We start from the raw sequence: 15,119 nt of genomic DNA, 5'->3' as shown, positions 1-15,119 counted from the left end.
TGTTGTCATAGTGATATTTAAAGGGAGGTGTCTTTGTTCTTTTGTGCTGCTATAACAGAAATACTACGAATGAGTGCCTTTATCAAACAGAAATTTATTCTCTCACTGTTCAGGATGCTACAAGTCTGAATTAAGAGACCTGACTCTGGGGAAAGATATTTGTCTCTTTTTAGCATCTACTGGCCCAGCATTCCTAAGAGATCTCCATGTGACCTGACATTAATTTCCCCCTGGATTTAGGAGCTTCACAGTGCAGGTACTGCAAGTCCAAAGGCCGTATTCCACTCCTGTCTCTTCTTTTTTTGTGGTACCCCGTCTAGCCTTCTCTGCTCACTTCTTTCTCCTTTTAGCTCTTATACATTAAAAGGTGTTGCAGGCCACCCTTTGACAATGGTGGTGGTTATGTGCTGTGGAGTCGGTTCCAACTCATAGCGACCCTGCACAGGGTTTCCGAGAGTGTAAATCTATACGGGAGCAGAAAGCTTTATTTTTCTCCTATGGAACAGGTGGTAGTTTCTAACTGCTGACCTTGAGGTTAGTAGCCTGATTCATAACCACTACACTACCAGACCTCATTGGATCAGGGTTATGATGGAAGTAGGAGTCCTGGTGTGGTGCTGTAGGATAACCACTTGACCTCAGCAGTCGCTTCAGGGAAACCTAATACAGGGTCATTATGGGTCGAACCAACTGTACGACACTAACAACAACAAGGGTATTGCAGTTCACCTTAAATCCTTGTATTGTTTTATCACATCAGATCACATCATGGAGGATCATCACATAACTGCCACATTACATTATTATGTAACTACCAAACCACTGAACATCGTGGCTCAGCTAGGTTGAGTCATATTTGGGGGTGGGGTGGGGGGGACGGGAACACAGTTCAATCCATTTCATTCCATTCAATCCATGACAGGAGGTAAGAACAAAACAAAACAAAAAGCAAAAACCTAGTGTCTGTAATATCATTAGCATATTTTCCCTTTGAATTTTGTACATTTGTAGATTTCAGGTGCAATTTCTCTTGGGAAAAGTAATAATTTATGAAATATCAATTGGCACTTTAATGAAGATTTGTTTCAGTATTAATGAGTATATAGAGGTTATTGTTGTTGTTAGGTGCCATCCAATTGATTCTGACTCATAGCGAGCCTATGCACAACAGAATAGAACACTGCCTGGTCCTGCTGCTGTAATTGAGAGACCACAAAATATGACGACTCAAGAAACAGACCAAAAGATAGGAAGACAGCCCTTCTGCATGTGGACAGGTTTCAGCAGAGCTTCTAGACTGAGAACACACTAGGAGGAAAGCATAGGCTGTCCACTTCTGAGGGAACAGCCACTGAAAACCTTATGATTAGAAGTGAAACATGGTCTACTGTAGTGCCAGAAGATGAGCCCTTCAGGTTTGAAAGAACTCAAAATATGACTAGCGGAGTGCTGCTTCCTCAAAGTAGAGTTGACCTTAAGACTTGAATAGACCAATGACTTTCATTCACTGATAGGGCAGGACTCTTAAAGAGAAGAAACGACTGCAAACATCCATTAATAACTAGAACATAGAATGTACAAAGTATGAATCTAAGAAAATTTGTATGAATCTAAAAAGTTGTCAAAAGTGAAATGGAACTCATAAAGATCAATGTCCCAAGCATTAATGAGCTGAAATTTAGCGGTACTGGCCATTTTAAATCAGACAATCACATGGTTTCCCATACTAGTAATGACAAATTGAAGAAGAACGGCATCACATTCATCATCAAAAGAGAGCATTTCAAGATCTGTCTTGAAGTACAATGCTGTATGTGGCAAGATAATATCCATAAGCCTACAAGGAAGATCAAGGAGCCCTGGTAGCATAGTGGATTATGGGCTGGGTTGCTAACCTCAAAGTCAGTAGTTGAATCTACCAGTCGCTCCAGAAAAATGAGGCTTTCTGTTCCCAGATTTACGGCCTTGGAAACCCTATACAGGGTCACTATGAGTCAGAACAACACTTGTCTGTCTGCTTGTCATATTGTGGTGCCTTGTGTGTTCCTATGAATGCTGAAAGCTATGCCACTGGTATTTTAAATACCAACAGGTTCAACCACAGTGGACATGCTTCAGCTGAGCTTCCAAACTAAGAGCGAGTAGGAAGAAGGAGAGGCAGACTACTTCTGAATGTTTGTTGTTCTGACTCCTAGTGACCCTGTACAGGGTTTCCAAGGCTGTAAATCTTTACGGGAGCAGAAAGCCTCATCTTTCTCCTGCGGAACAGCTGGTAGTTTCGAACTGCTGACCTTGCGGTTCCCAGCCTGATTCATAACCACTAAGCTACCAGAGTTCCTTTCTGAATGTTTAGCCACTGAAAATCCTATGAATAGCAGTGGAAGACTATCAGATAGCACCAGAATACTGAATATTGAAACATGATGCGTAGCAACCAAATATGGTCAGATATAGTGCTGGAAGAGGAGCCCCACTCAACATATGACTTGGGAAGATATGCCTCCTCAAAGTAGAGTTAACCATGATGACGTGAATGGAAGAAAACTTTCATGAGGCACAACTCAAAATGAGGAGAAATGTGTATACATTCATTAATAATCAGAACTTGCAACATAAGAGGTATGAATCTAGGAAAATTGGAAGTTGCCAAAAATGGAAAGAAATGAATAAAGTTCAGTATTCTAGGCATTAGTGAGCTGAAATGGATGGGTAATGACCATTTTTAATGTGATAATCATATGGTTTACTATGCCAAGAATGAAAAATTGAACAGGAATGGCTTCATATTTATAGTAAAAAAAAAAAAATGTTTAAAGATATATCTTGAAGTATAGTGCTGACTGTGATAGGATAATATCCATATGCTTACAAAAATACATTGACAGGGAACTACCAGAGGTTCAAACTGGATTCAGACAAGGACGTGAAAAGAGAGACACCACTGCTATTGTCAGTTGGATCTTGGATGAATGCAAAGAATGCCAGAAAGATGTTTACCTGTGCTTTATCAATGACTCAAAGACTTTAGATTGTGTGAATTATGACAAGCTATGGACAACACTTTGAAGAATGAGCATTCTGGAACACTTAATTTTGCTTATGAGGAACGTGTACATAGAACAAGAGGCAGTTGTTCAAACAGAACAAGAAAACACTAAATGGTTTAAAATTAGGAAAGGTGTGTGCCAGGGTTGCATTCTTTCTCCATACTTATTCAATCTGTATGCTGAGGAAATAATGTGAGAAGCTGTATTATATGAAGAAAAATGTGGCACTGGTGTTGGAGGAAGACTCATTAAAAACCTGCAATATGCAGATGATACAACCTTGCTTGCTGGAAGTGAAGAAGACTTAAAATACTGATGAAGTTCAAAAATTCTCACAACTGGACCATCATGACAAACGGAACAAAGATTTAAGTTGTCAAAGACTTCATTTTGCTTGGTTCCACTAACAACACTCATGGAAGCAGCATTCAAGACATCAAACGACATATTGCATTAGCGAAATCTGCAGCACCCGACCTCTTTAAAGTGCTCAAGAGCAAAGATGTAAGTTTGAGGACTAAGGTGCACCTGACCCAGTCAATGGTATTCTCAGTAACCTCATATGCATGCCATTTAAAGTTCGACAAGGAGTAAGGAAAACCATAGAAGAATTGATGCATTTGAATTATGGCGTTGGAGGAGAATACCAAAAGTACCATGGACTACCAGAACAAACAAATAGGTATTGTAAAAATACATTGTACAAAATTGTACACCCAGAATGCTCCTTAGAAGCCAGGATGGCCTGACTTTGTGTCTCATACTTCAGACAGATTATCAGGAGGGACCAGTCCATGGAGAAGGACATCATGCTTGGTAAAGTGGAGGATTGGAGAAAAAGAGGAAGACCCACAATGAGATGGATTGGCAAAATGGCTGCAGCAGTGGGCTCAGTCAAAGAAAGATTTTGAGAATAACACAAGAACAGACCATGTTTTGTTCTGTTGTGCATAGGGTCGCTATGAATGTGAACCACCTAACAACAACACATGAATCAGAAACGACTCAGTGGCACACTACCACACACCACCATCACCCACCAACCATTAAAGTCACAGATGATGGAATTGAAGAATTTTGCTAAGTTCTTCAGCCTGAAATTGATCAAACATTGCATCAAGATGTTTTGATAATTATGGATCATTGGAATGTGAAATTGGAAACAAAAAGGAAGGGTCAGTAGTTGGAAAATGTGTCCTTGGTGATAGAAATGATGCTGAAGATCCCATGATAGAGTTTTGTAAGACTTATTCATTGCAAATACCCTTTTAAAAGAATATAAAGGTTGGCTATACTCATGGAATTCACCAGATAGAATATACAGGAGTTGAATTGCCTACATTTTTTATAGGAGACAGTCTAGAAGGTCAATATCATCAGCTAAACAAGGCTAAGGGCAGACTGTGGATCTGACCATTAACTGCTCATATGCAAGTTCAATCTGAAGCGGAAAAAAATTAAAACCAGTTTTAAAACTGGTTTTCAAGCCAAAGGAGCCCGGGTAGCAAAATGATTTACACATTGGGTTGCTAACTACATGGTTAGCAGTTTGAATCTACAGAATCAACAGAAGGAAGATGAAACTTTTTTCTCCCAAAGACATTTACAGCCTCACAAGGTCGTTAAGAATTGAAACTAACTCAGCCACACACAGCAGCAGTAGCACATGAGAGCCAAAATATGACTTTGAACATATTTCACCTGAATTTATAGATATTTGAAGAACAGATTTGATGCTTTAGATACTAATGACTGAAGATTAGAAGAATTGTGGGATGACATACGAGAAGAGAGCAAAAGGTCATTAAAACACTGGAGAGAAAGAAAAGGCCCAATGGATGCCAGAAAAGATTCTGAAACTTTCTCTTGAACTCAGAGAAGCAAAAGCCACTGGAAGAAATGAGGAGGTAAAACAGCTTAACACTTTCAAAGGGTAACTGGAGAAGAAAATAATTGTAATGAAATATGCAAAAATATGGAGGTGGAAAATAAAAAGGTAAGAATGTGTTCAGCATTTCTCATGCTGAAAGAACTGAAAAACTTCAAGCCTTGACTTACAATATTGAAGGCTTTTATGATCAAAATATTGAGCGATGCTGGAAGTATATAAAAAAAGGAAAAATACAGTTCCTGTACCAAAACCAATTGGTCAATGTTCAGGAGGTAGGATATGATCAACAACAAAAAAAACAATATTGGCAAAAAAAACAATGCTCCAGGAATTAATGGAATATAAATTGAAATCTTTCAACAAACTGATGTCACTCATCTATGCCAAGAAATTTGGAAGACAGCTATCTGGCCAGCCAATTGGAAGAGATCCATGTTTGTGTCCACTCTAAAGAAAATCGACCCAATGGAATGTGAAAATCATTGAATAATATCATTAATATCAAATACAAGTAAAATTTTGCTGAAATATGGTGTTGGTGAAGAAATATTAAAAGTATCATAGACTACCAGAAGAACAAACAAATCTGTCTTGGAAAATGTACAGCCAGAATGCTCCTTCAAATCTAGGATGATGAGAATTTTTCTCAGAAGACTTGGAAAGAAGAATCTCACTGATGATGTCAGATGGATCTTGGCTGAAAGCAGAGAATACCATATTGACTATTCAAAGGCATTCAGCTGTTTGGATCACAACATACTATGGGTAATATTGTGAAGAACATTAATTCCAGAACACTTAATTTTGCTCAAAAGGAACCTGTACATAGACTGAAAGGCCGTCTTTAGAACAGAGCAAGGGGATACTGAATGGCTTAAAATAAGGAAAGTTGTGCATCAGAGTTGTATCCTTTCACCATACTTATTCATTCTGTATGATAAGCAAATAATTCAGGAAGCTGAATTATATGAAGACGAACGTGGCATCAGGATTGGCGCTGGATGCAAAGAGTACTTGAAACACTTACTGATGAAGATCAAAGAGCACAAAAATTTAAAGAAAATGAAATGCCTCACAACTGGACCAATAAATAACCAATAAATGAAGAAGAGATTGAAGTTGCCAAAGACTTCATTTTGCTTGGATCCACAATCAGTACTCATTGAAGCCGCAGTCAAGAAATCAAATGTCATATTGAATTGAAAACATTTGTAGGAAAATAGCTCTTTAAATGTTCAAGAGCAAAAAATGTCATTTGAGAACTAAGCTTTGCTTGACCCAACCATGGTATTGTCAATCATCTTATATGCATGGGAAAGCTGGACAACAAATAAGGAAGATTGCATTTGAATTATAGTATTGGCAAAGAATTTTGGATATACCATAGTCTACCCGAAAAACAAATAAACCTGTCTTGGAAAAAGCATACCTAGAATGCTCCTTAGAAGTGAGGACGGCAAGACTTTTTCTCAGGTACTTTAGACATGCTGTCAGAAAGGACCAGTCTCTGAAGAAGGGCATCATGTTTGGCAACATGGAGGGTCAGCGAGAAAGGATGGCCCTTAATAAATGGATTGACACAAGTGGTAGTAACAATGGGCTGAAACATAACAATTATGAAGATGGCACAAGACCAGACAATGTTTAGTTCTGCTGTGCAACATGTCTTTTATCTGGTATAGTTCTGCAGAACCGATTCAATGGCACCTAACAGCAACAATGATTCCTAATATCACAATATATCATACTTATTACATTGTGCTGCAATTATTCAACAGCTTCTGTCCCTCTAACCAGAATGTGGGTTACATGAGATCGTATCTAATTTACTTTTGTCAATCCAACATCCAGCACAATGCTTGTCACAGCTGATCTTGGTCTGTGGTGAAGATTTTTTGGTGTTGATTCTTAACACTCGTCAAAGCATCTGTAGATTGGACCATGCTATTGCTAACTGTATTTCCCTCTCATTTGGGTTTCTTGAGAATCTCAGATCTGGTGTCTTAATATAGTTGTCTAGTGGTGAATTCATAGTTCATAAATTATTTGGTTTAAAAAAAAAAAACCTTATGTTTGGGGAAAGCAGGCAGTTTTCACAAAGTGTGCTCTTTACAGGATAATATTTTTTTGTGTATAATATATATAATACTGGCATGGATTGAATTGTGTCCCCACAAAACAGGTGTTAGGTGACGTAGACTTTATTTCTGCTACATTATTTTTTTACTTCTGGAAAGTCATTTAAACTACTGAAACTTGAGTTTTACCCAATTGTATAAATGAAATAGTATCTACTTAGATATCTGAGGGGGATAATGGAAAACAATAGTGTATATGTTCCTGCTAGAGAGGCCAGAGACGGTACCTGTCTATTCTTAATGGTGCCAGCCTAGAAAGTTGTCTCAGCTCTGGTATGGACCTAGATCAGAGCGAATCATTCTCTATTAACAGGCAGAAGTCTGGAAATAGTCTAGTGTATGCTATGCCTCTGGAATTTTGTGGGCCGCTGAGAACATTTGTGAATACTAGACTTTAGCTTTTATCTCTTACCCTGTCATCTGTTGATTGTTTATTGGGCTTTGGCTCCGATTTGGAAGCTCAGTTTGTCCTCTGTATCTCTATTGAAATTGAGGTCCAAGCAAATCCTTTTGCCTAGTTTCTGCTGGCCCCTTTCCAGTGACTATTCATTGCTTGGAGAATCATTGATGTTGTCTTGACTAGTTCTCTCAAAAGAATAACATGATTCTAAAGAACTTCCCCACCATGAAGCTTTGATGTATCTCTTTACTCCTTCTTCCAGCTAGATACAGACTACCCAATTTGTGTTAGCCAGTCCCCTTCCTCTATACCAGCCAGATTTGCCCCCAAATCCTTTTCATTTGCGTAGGAGTGGGTGATAACATGTCTTTTATCTGATATAGAAATTAATGTGGTAAGTTACAAGCATATATATATCACTGGCAACATCCAAGGCTATGAATATATTCATTTTTATTCATAGAAAGTTATTGGACTCCTGGTGTGGTGCTGTTGGATCGGCAACAAGGTTGTGGTTCAAACCCACCAGCTGCTCCTTGGAAACCCGCTACAGGGTCGCTATGAGTCAGACTTGACTCGACGACACTTAACAACAATAGAAAGATAGTAAATAGAACTTTTAGTAGATTAAAATGAATTGTATTTTCAGCATCTTTCATTTCATAAGAAGCAAAAATTCGCTTATGCTTTAATTGACTAGCCCATGAAATCAAGACAGAAGCAAACAGCTAAACCATTATAGGCAGCACTCAGATTATAAAAAGGATCCTCTGCTAGCAGCATATTTAAGATTTTTTAGATCAGTTGAAACAGTTGCATATGGTTGTTATTTAGCTTACTTTTCTGCAAGAATAGGCTGGAGGCCTTTTCAATTATTTAATAAAACCTGCATGTGCAGCAAGTGAAGGTGCTTGTGATAAGGATTTGTCTTATTGATCTTGGCAGAAAGCTGAGAATCCCAAAAAGACGTTTACCTATGTTTTATTTACTATGCAAAGATGTTTAACTGTGTGGAACATAACCAATTATGAATAACATTGCAAAGAATGGTAATTTCCAAACACTTAAATGTGCTTATAAGGAACCTGTATATAGACCAAGAGGCAGTTTTTCAGAATACAAGGGGATACTATCTGTTTAAAGTTATGAAAGGTGTATGTCCTAGTTATAGCCTTTTACCAAATTTATTCATTCTGGATGCTGAGCAAATTATCTGAGAAGCTGGAATATATGAAGAAGAACCCGGCATCAGGCTTGGAGGAAGACTCAGTAACAACCTGCCATTTTCAGAGGCCCCAATCTTGCTTGCTGGAAGTAAAGAGCACTTAAAGCACTTACTGGTAAAGATCAAAGAATATAGCCTTCAGTATAGATTATACCTCAATGTAAAGAAAATAAAAATGCTCACAACTGGACTGCCAGAAGAATGAACAAATCTGTGTTGGAAGAAGTACAGTCAGAATCTTCCTTATAAGTGAGGACGGTGTGACTTTGTCTTTTGTACTTTGGACACGTTACCAGGAGGGGCCTGTCCTGATAAAAGTACATGATGTCTGGTAAAATAGAAAAAAGAGGAAGACACTTAATAAGCTGGACTGACACAGTGGCTGCAAAAATGGGCTCAAGTTTAACAAGAATTGTCAGGATGGCTCAGGACCATGCAGAATTTTGTTCTGTTGTACAAAGGGTTGCTATGAGTTGGAACTAACTGGATGGCACCTAACAACAACAGGGTTGATTCAATCATTTCAAAGTGAGGGCAAATTTATGATTCAAAGTGAGGGCAAAATAACAATTAAAGGGCAAGTATTTGTTGTCCATAAGTCAAACATTAATAACCCAGGGACTGCCTTGTAATCTTCAACAACTGAGGCATGTTGTTGTTAAGTACTGTGGAGTTGGTTCTGACTCATATGGACCCAGTATGGGTTTTCTGTGGCTGCAAATCTTCGCAGGAGCAGAAAGCTTCATCTTTCTTCTGTGGAGCCTCTGTTTCAAATCACTGACTTTGTGGTTCATTGTTGTGGTTAAGTGCCATCAAGTAGGTTCAGACTCATAGCAACCCTGAACAGGGTTTCCACGGAGAGACTGGTAAGTATGAACCACCGACCTTGTAGTTCAAACTGACCTTGTGCTTTATCCCAAGGTGCCATACCAGGATTCCTTGTGGTTCATGGTGCATGATTATTTGTAATTGTATTTTATTAACCAAACTTAACTTACAGCTTGAAGACCCATAAGTAATGACATTACATCATTTCATGACATGATTTTGTACTGCACCTTTCTAAATCATGATAGAGTAGCCTTGGTGTGGCAATGGTTAAATGTTCAGCTGCTAACCGAAAGGTCAGCATTTCAAACCTACCCGTGGCTTCATGAGAGAAAAGACCTTTAAAAATTGTTGTTGTTGTTACCTGGCCTAGAGTTGGTCCAACTCAAAGACCCAATATAGAGTTTCCTAGGCTTTAAATCTCAGCGGGAGCAGAAAATCTCTTCTTCCTTTTTGTGGTTCACAGACTGGTGCTTATCTTATGGAGCCATTGTGCTCCCCCTTTAAAGACTATAGCTTAAGAAACCCTATGGGGCAGGTCTATTCTGTCTTATACTGTTGATATGGTCATAGTTAACTTGACAGCATACAGTAACAACAATATCTTGGTATCACTAAACTGGACAAATGACTTCACAAAATCAGACGTTGTTGTTAAGCACCATCGAATCAGTTCCGACTCATAGAGACCCTGCCTGTATAGGGGTTCTGAGGAGTGGAAGGTGGGTTTGAACTATGCCAACCTTGGGGTTAGCAGGCCAGTGTTTATTCTCTGGTGCCACTACAGTGCCTGAAGATTTAGAGGAATTAGGAGGCTTAAAGAAAAGTTCCAGGAAGCATTTCTTTTAAATAGAAGAAAGCAAAGAAGTTCATTGACATTTCAAACTCCGGAAAAGGAAAGATTTTGAGCCTTTTCTCTTATCATTATGTCGGCAAATTCTGATTATAATTTCCTCATGTAGGCCTGATAAATAATTTTTGGGAAAAGTGATTGTGAGAGACCCAAAGCAGCTGACATCTGAAAAACAGATGCCAAATTCCCCAAACAATTCTGTTTCTTCCTACATGACTGATTTCAATTTAGGGAGGAGCATTAACTATGCAAATGAATAAAATAGAAAGATAAGTCAGAATGAAATGTCTTGTCATGGAGCTAGTGATGAAGAGAAGACTCTGTATACATCCCCTTCTTCATAATAAGACATGTCTTTTATTTGTTTATTCGTATACCTATTGCTATCAAATCAATTCTGACTCATAGAGATCCTAGAGAACAGCATGAAAGTATCCCATAGGATTTCTAAGGTTGAGATTTTTACAGAAAGTGACTGACAGTAAGTGGGTTCAAATTGCCGACCTTCAGTTAGCAGCCAAGTTCTTTAACCACTGTACTGCCGGGGCTCCATTTGCTCGCATCTATAAAATCTATCTTTGGAATGTGAGAGAAGTTACAAAGTCTGAATGTGAGCTCCAAACTGAGGGAGACAATCTTTATCTATTGGAATATTAGATGGTGAATAGACTGGATCCAAATTTCTTTTTCTTTTCTTTTATTCCTACGCTGCAATAAATCATGGATACCATGTCCTCTACTCTAGAAAGACATCAAAGTATTCTGGCTTCTCACGGCTATGTATGCTTCTCAGATCTGAAGATAAGTCAGTGGCAGATAAAACTGTGGAGACTTGAGGATGAGGGACATTTTGGCGGTGGCCTGAATTTCTTTACAGGCAGTCCCCAGTTGTAGAATGTGTAAGTTACAAATAACCCATAGTAGTACATGTGCCCCATAGTTTATAGTAACAAATGAGTGCTACTTTTTGACATGCATCAAAGCATTATTATTATTATTCCTGTGTTACTCTGTTGGAGTCCTCATGTGGCACTGGAGTGCTAACCAAAACGTCAGCAGTTCAAACCCACCAGTCACTCATTGGAAACTCTATACAGGGTCCCTGTAAGTCAGAACCAATTCGATGGCACTTAACAACAAAAACATTATCATGCTAAAGATATTTTAGTGTATCTGGAAGTGGTTTCCTTTTCCTTACTTTTAATTGTATGTTGGGTGAAGGTTTACAGAGCAGATCATCAGTTTTACATTCAACAATTCATGCACAATATGTTTCTTCTCACTGATTGCAGTCCCCTGAATGGAATTGTTTCTTGCATGTTTTTTTATGCATAGCAAGGCACACTATAAACTATATACTAAGACAAACATTTGACTAACTGACCTACCTATTTCAATTTACATACAATATCAATTTAAATACAGATTTAGGAATGGAGCTCATTCATAATCTGGAGACTGCCTGTATTGCTTTTAATTTTTATTGTTGTTTTCTTATTAGTCTATTTCCTACAAATTATACTGCTTCTAAGCAAACCTGGTCCTTTGAAGATGATAAGGATAGCTGCATCTTAGAGTTAAGAGACTCTGAGATTATTCTCCCTGTGTTAATCTCTCCATAAATGAGAATACTCTAGTTTGCAACATCTTTTCATACCCAAGCTCAGAAATAACCATAGATCTCTTCTAAAATGAATGATTTTATTTATCTTTGTTTTGACTTAATATATGGAACATGCACATCCTCTATATTTGGTGATTTAATTTGCTCATATATTACGTTGCATATATAGAATCAACCAAACCTAGTGCCATCAAGTTGATTCCACCTCACAGTGACCCTGTATAGGGTTTCTGAGGTTGTAAATCTTTACAGGAGGAGAAAGCCCCATCGATCTCCTGTGGAGTGGCTGGTGGGTTTGAACTGCCAATCTTGCAGTTAGCAGTTTTGAACAATTAACAGTCCAGTGCTTATCCTATAGTGCCACCATGGTTCCTTACATATATAGTTCTTGTTGTTAACTGCTGTACAGCCTTTCTGAGGAATGGCTGGTGTGTTTGAACTGCCAATCTTGCAGTTAGCAGTTCAGTGCTTAACCTACAGTGCCACACTAGGACTCCCAAATATAGTCCTTGATGCTAAGTGCTGTTGAATTGGTTCTAATTCATAGCAATCCTATTTAGGGTTTCTAAGGAGTGGCTGGTAGGTTTGAACTGCCAACCTTGTAGTTAGCATTCCAGTGTTTATCCAACAGCACCACATCAAGACTCCCCCATATACCATCCAGTCGATTCTGATTTATAAGGTTTCCGAGGCAGTAAATCTTTACAGGAACATAAAGCCTAATCTTTCTCCCAAAAAGCAGCTGGAAAATTCAAACTGATGATCTTGCAGTTAGCAGCCCAATTCATAATCCGCTCTGGTAGTGTAGTGGTTACATATCAGGCTGCTAATCTCACGGTCAGCAGTTCGAAACTACCAGCAGTTCCACGGGAGAAAGATGAGGCTTTCTACTCCCGTAGAGGTTTGCAGCCTTGGAAATTCTGTGCAGAGTCACTATGTATCAGAACTGACTCCACAGGAAATGACCACCACCAACCTTCACCACCAGGGCTCCTTTCATATATAATTGTAGTTGTTGTTAAGTGCTGTTGAGTCAGCTCCAACTCATGGCAAGGAGTAGGTGTTGAGTTTGAACTGCTGACCTTTTGATTAGCAGTCCAGTGCTGATCCTACAGTGCACACCGGGACACCATATATAGTGGTGGTTATGATGGTGCTGGTGGTGGTGGTGTGCTGTCGAACAAGTTTCGACTTATAGTGACCCTGTATAAGTTTTCTGAGGCTGTAAACCTTTATGGGAGCAGAAAGCCTTATCTTTCTCCCACAGAGTGACTGGTAGATTCATACTGCTGACCTTGTGGTTAGTAGCCCAACATGTAACCACTATGCTACCAGGGTTCCCACCATATCTAGTATTGTTGTTGTTGCTGTTATTAGGTGCTGTTGAGTTGGTAACGACTCACAGCGACTTTGTTCAGAACAGAACACTGCTTCATCCTGCACCAACCTCACAATCGTTTCTATGCCAGTTACTGCTGCCACTACGCCAGTGCAGCTCACTGAGGGTCTTCCTCTTTTTTGCTGACCCTCCATTTTACTAAACATGATGTCATTCTCCAAGGACTGGGCCCTCATGATAATATGTCTGAAATATGAGTGATGAAGTTTGGTCATACTGGCTTCTAAGGAGCACTCTGGCTGTACTTCTTCCAACATGGATTTGTTTGTTACAGCCCATAGTACTTTAAATACTCTCTTCCAACACTATAACTCAAATGCATCAATTCTTCCATGGTCTTCCTTATTCACTGTTTAACTTTCACGTGCCTATGAGATGACTGAAAATACCATGACTTGAGTCAGGTGCACCTTAGTCCTCAAACTGACATCTTTGTTCCTGAGCACTTTAAAGAGGGTTTGTGTAGCAGATTTACCCAATGCAATACATTGCTTGATTTCCAGTGGTGAAGATTTTTGTTTTCTTTACAATGAAGTGCAACCCAAAGAAGACTGTAGTCTTTGATCTTCATAATTATTTTAAGTCCTCTTCACTTTCAGCAAGCAAGGTTGTATCATCTGCATACTGCAGGTTGCTAATGAATCTTCCTCCAATCCTGATGCCACATTTTTCTTCATATAATCCAGCTTCTCTGATTATTTGCTGAACATACAGATTGAATAAGTATGGTGAAAAAATACAACCCTAGCGCATACCTTTCCTAATTTTAAGCCATTCAGTGTTTCCTTGTTCTTTTCGAATGACTGCCTCTTGGGCTATGTACAGGTTCCCCATGAGCACAATTATATATTCCGGAATACCCATTCTCCGCAACTTGTCATGATCTACACAATGGAAAGCCTTTCAGTAAAGAAGAGTTCAGCAATTTCTGGTATTTTCTGCCATATATAGTATAGCTATTAAAATTAAAATTTTAATTTGCACTTTTCTTTTGAATAAAAAGTACTTATGTTAATCTTATACATTTGATGTTTGCTTTCCTCTGAAAGAATGTATGGTCAACTTTTAAATCTGACTTTTAAGCAATGCACTTTGGAATGCTTCCAGATTAGTGTTCTTCTTTTAATACATAACAGAATACATGAAACCAAGACAAGATGACTAGGGATCTATCAGCTGTTTTTTGTTTAAATTACAGAGTGTTCTAGAGAGTTTCAGGGTCAAGTAAATTATGTGGGTGCTTTTATTTAGTTATTTTTTAATAGAGAGAGTACTGATCTAAGGACAAAGAGAGCTGGTTTCCATTTCCAGATCTCTCCTTAATAGATGTGTGATTTGGGGATGAGTATCCTATCCTTCTAGATCTTAGTTTCTTCATCTGTAATATCTGCCCAATGTTAAGAAATGGAATAGAACTGTTAGAAAGATAGTTGCAACAGTAGGAGAAAGCAAAGCACAGGTAGTTGTTGTTGTTGTTAGGTGCCATCTAGTCGGCACCGACTCATAGCGACCCTATGCACAGCAGAACGAAACAATGTCCGATCCTGGGCCAACCTCACTACTGTTGCCACACTTGAGTCCGTAGATGTTGCCACCTGGCCAATCCATCTCGTTGGGGGTCTTCCTCTTTTTCTCCAACCCTCCATCTTACCAAGCATGATATCCTTCTCCAGCGACTGTTCCCTCCTGACAATATGTCCAAAGTATGAGAGAC

Source organism: Chrysochloris asiatica, unplaced genomic scaffold, assembly GCF_000296735.1.
Source record: "Chrysochloris asiatica unplaced genomic scaffold, ChrAsi1.0 scaffold00255, whole genome shotgun sequence".
In the NCBI taxonomy this organism is placed as follows: domain Eukaryota; kingdom Metazoa; phylum Chordata; class Mammalia; order Afrosoricida; family Chrysochloridae; genus Chrysochloris; species Chrysochloris asiatica.
This window is presented reverse-complemented; position numbering follows the sequence as displayed.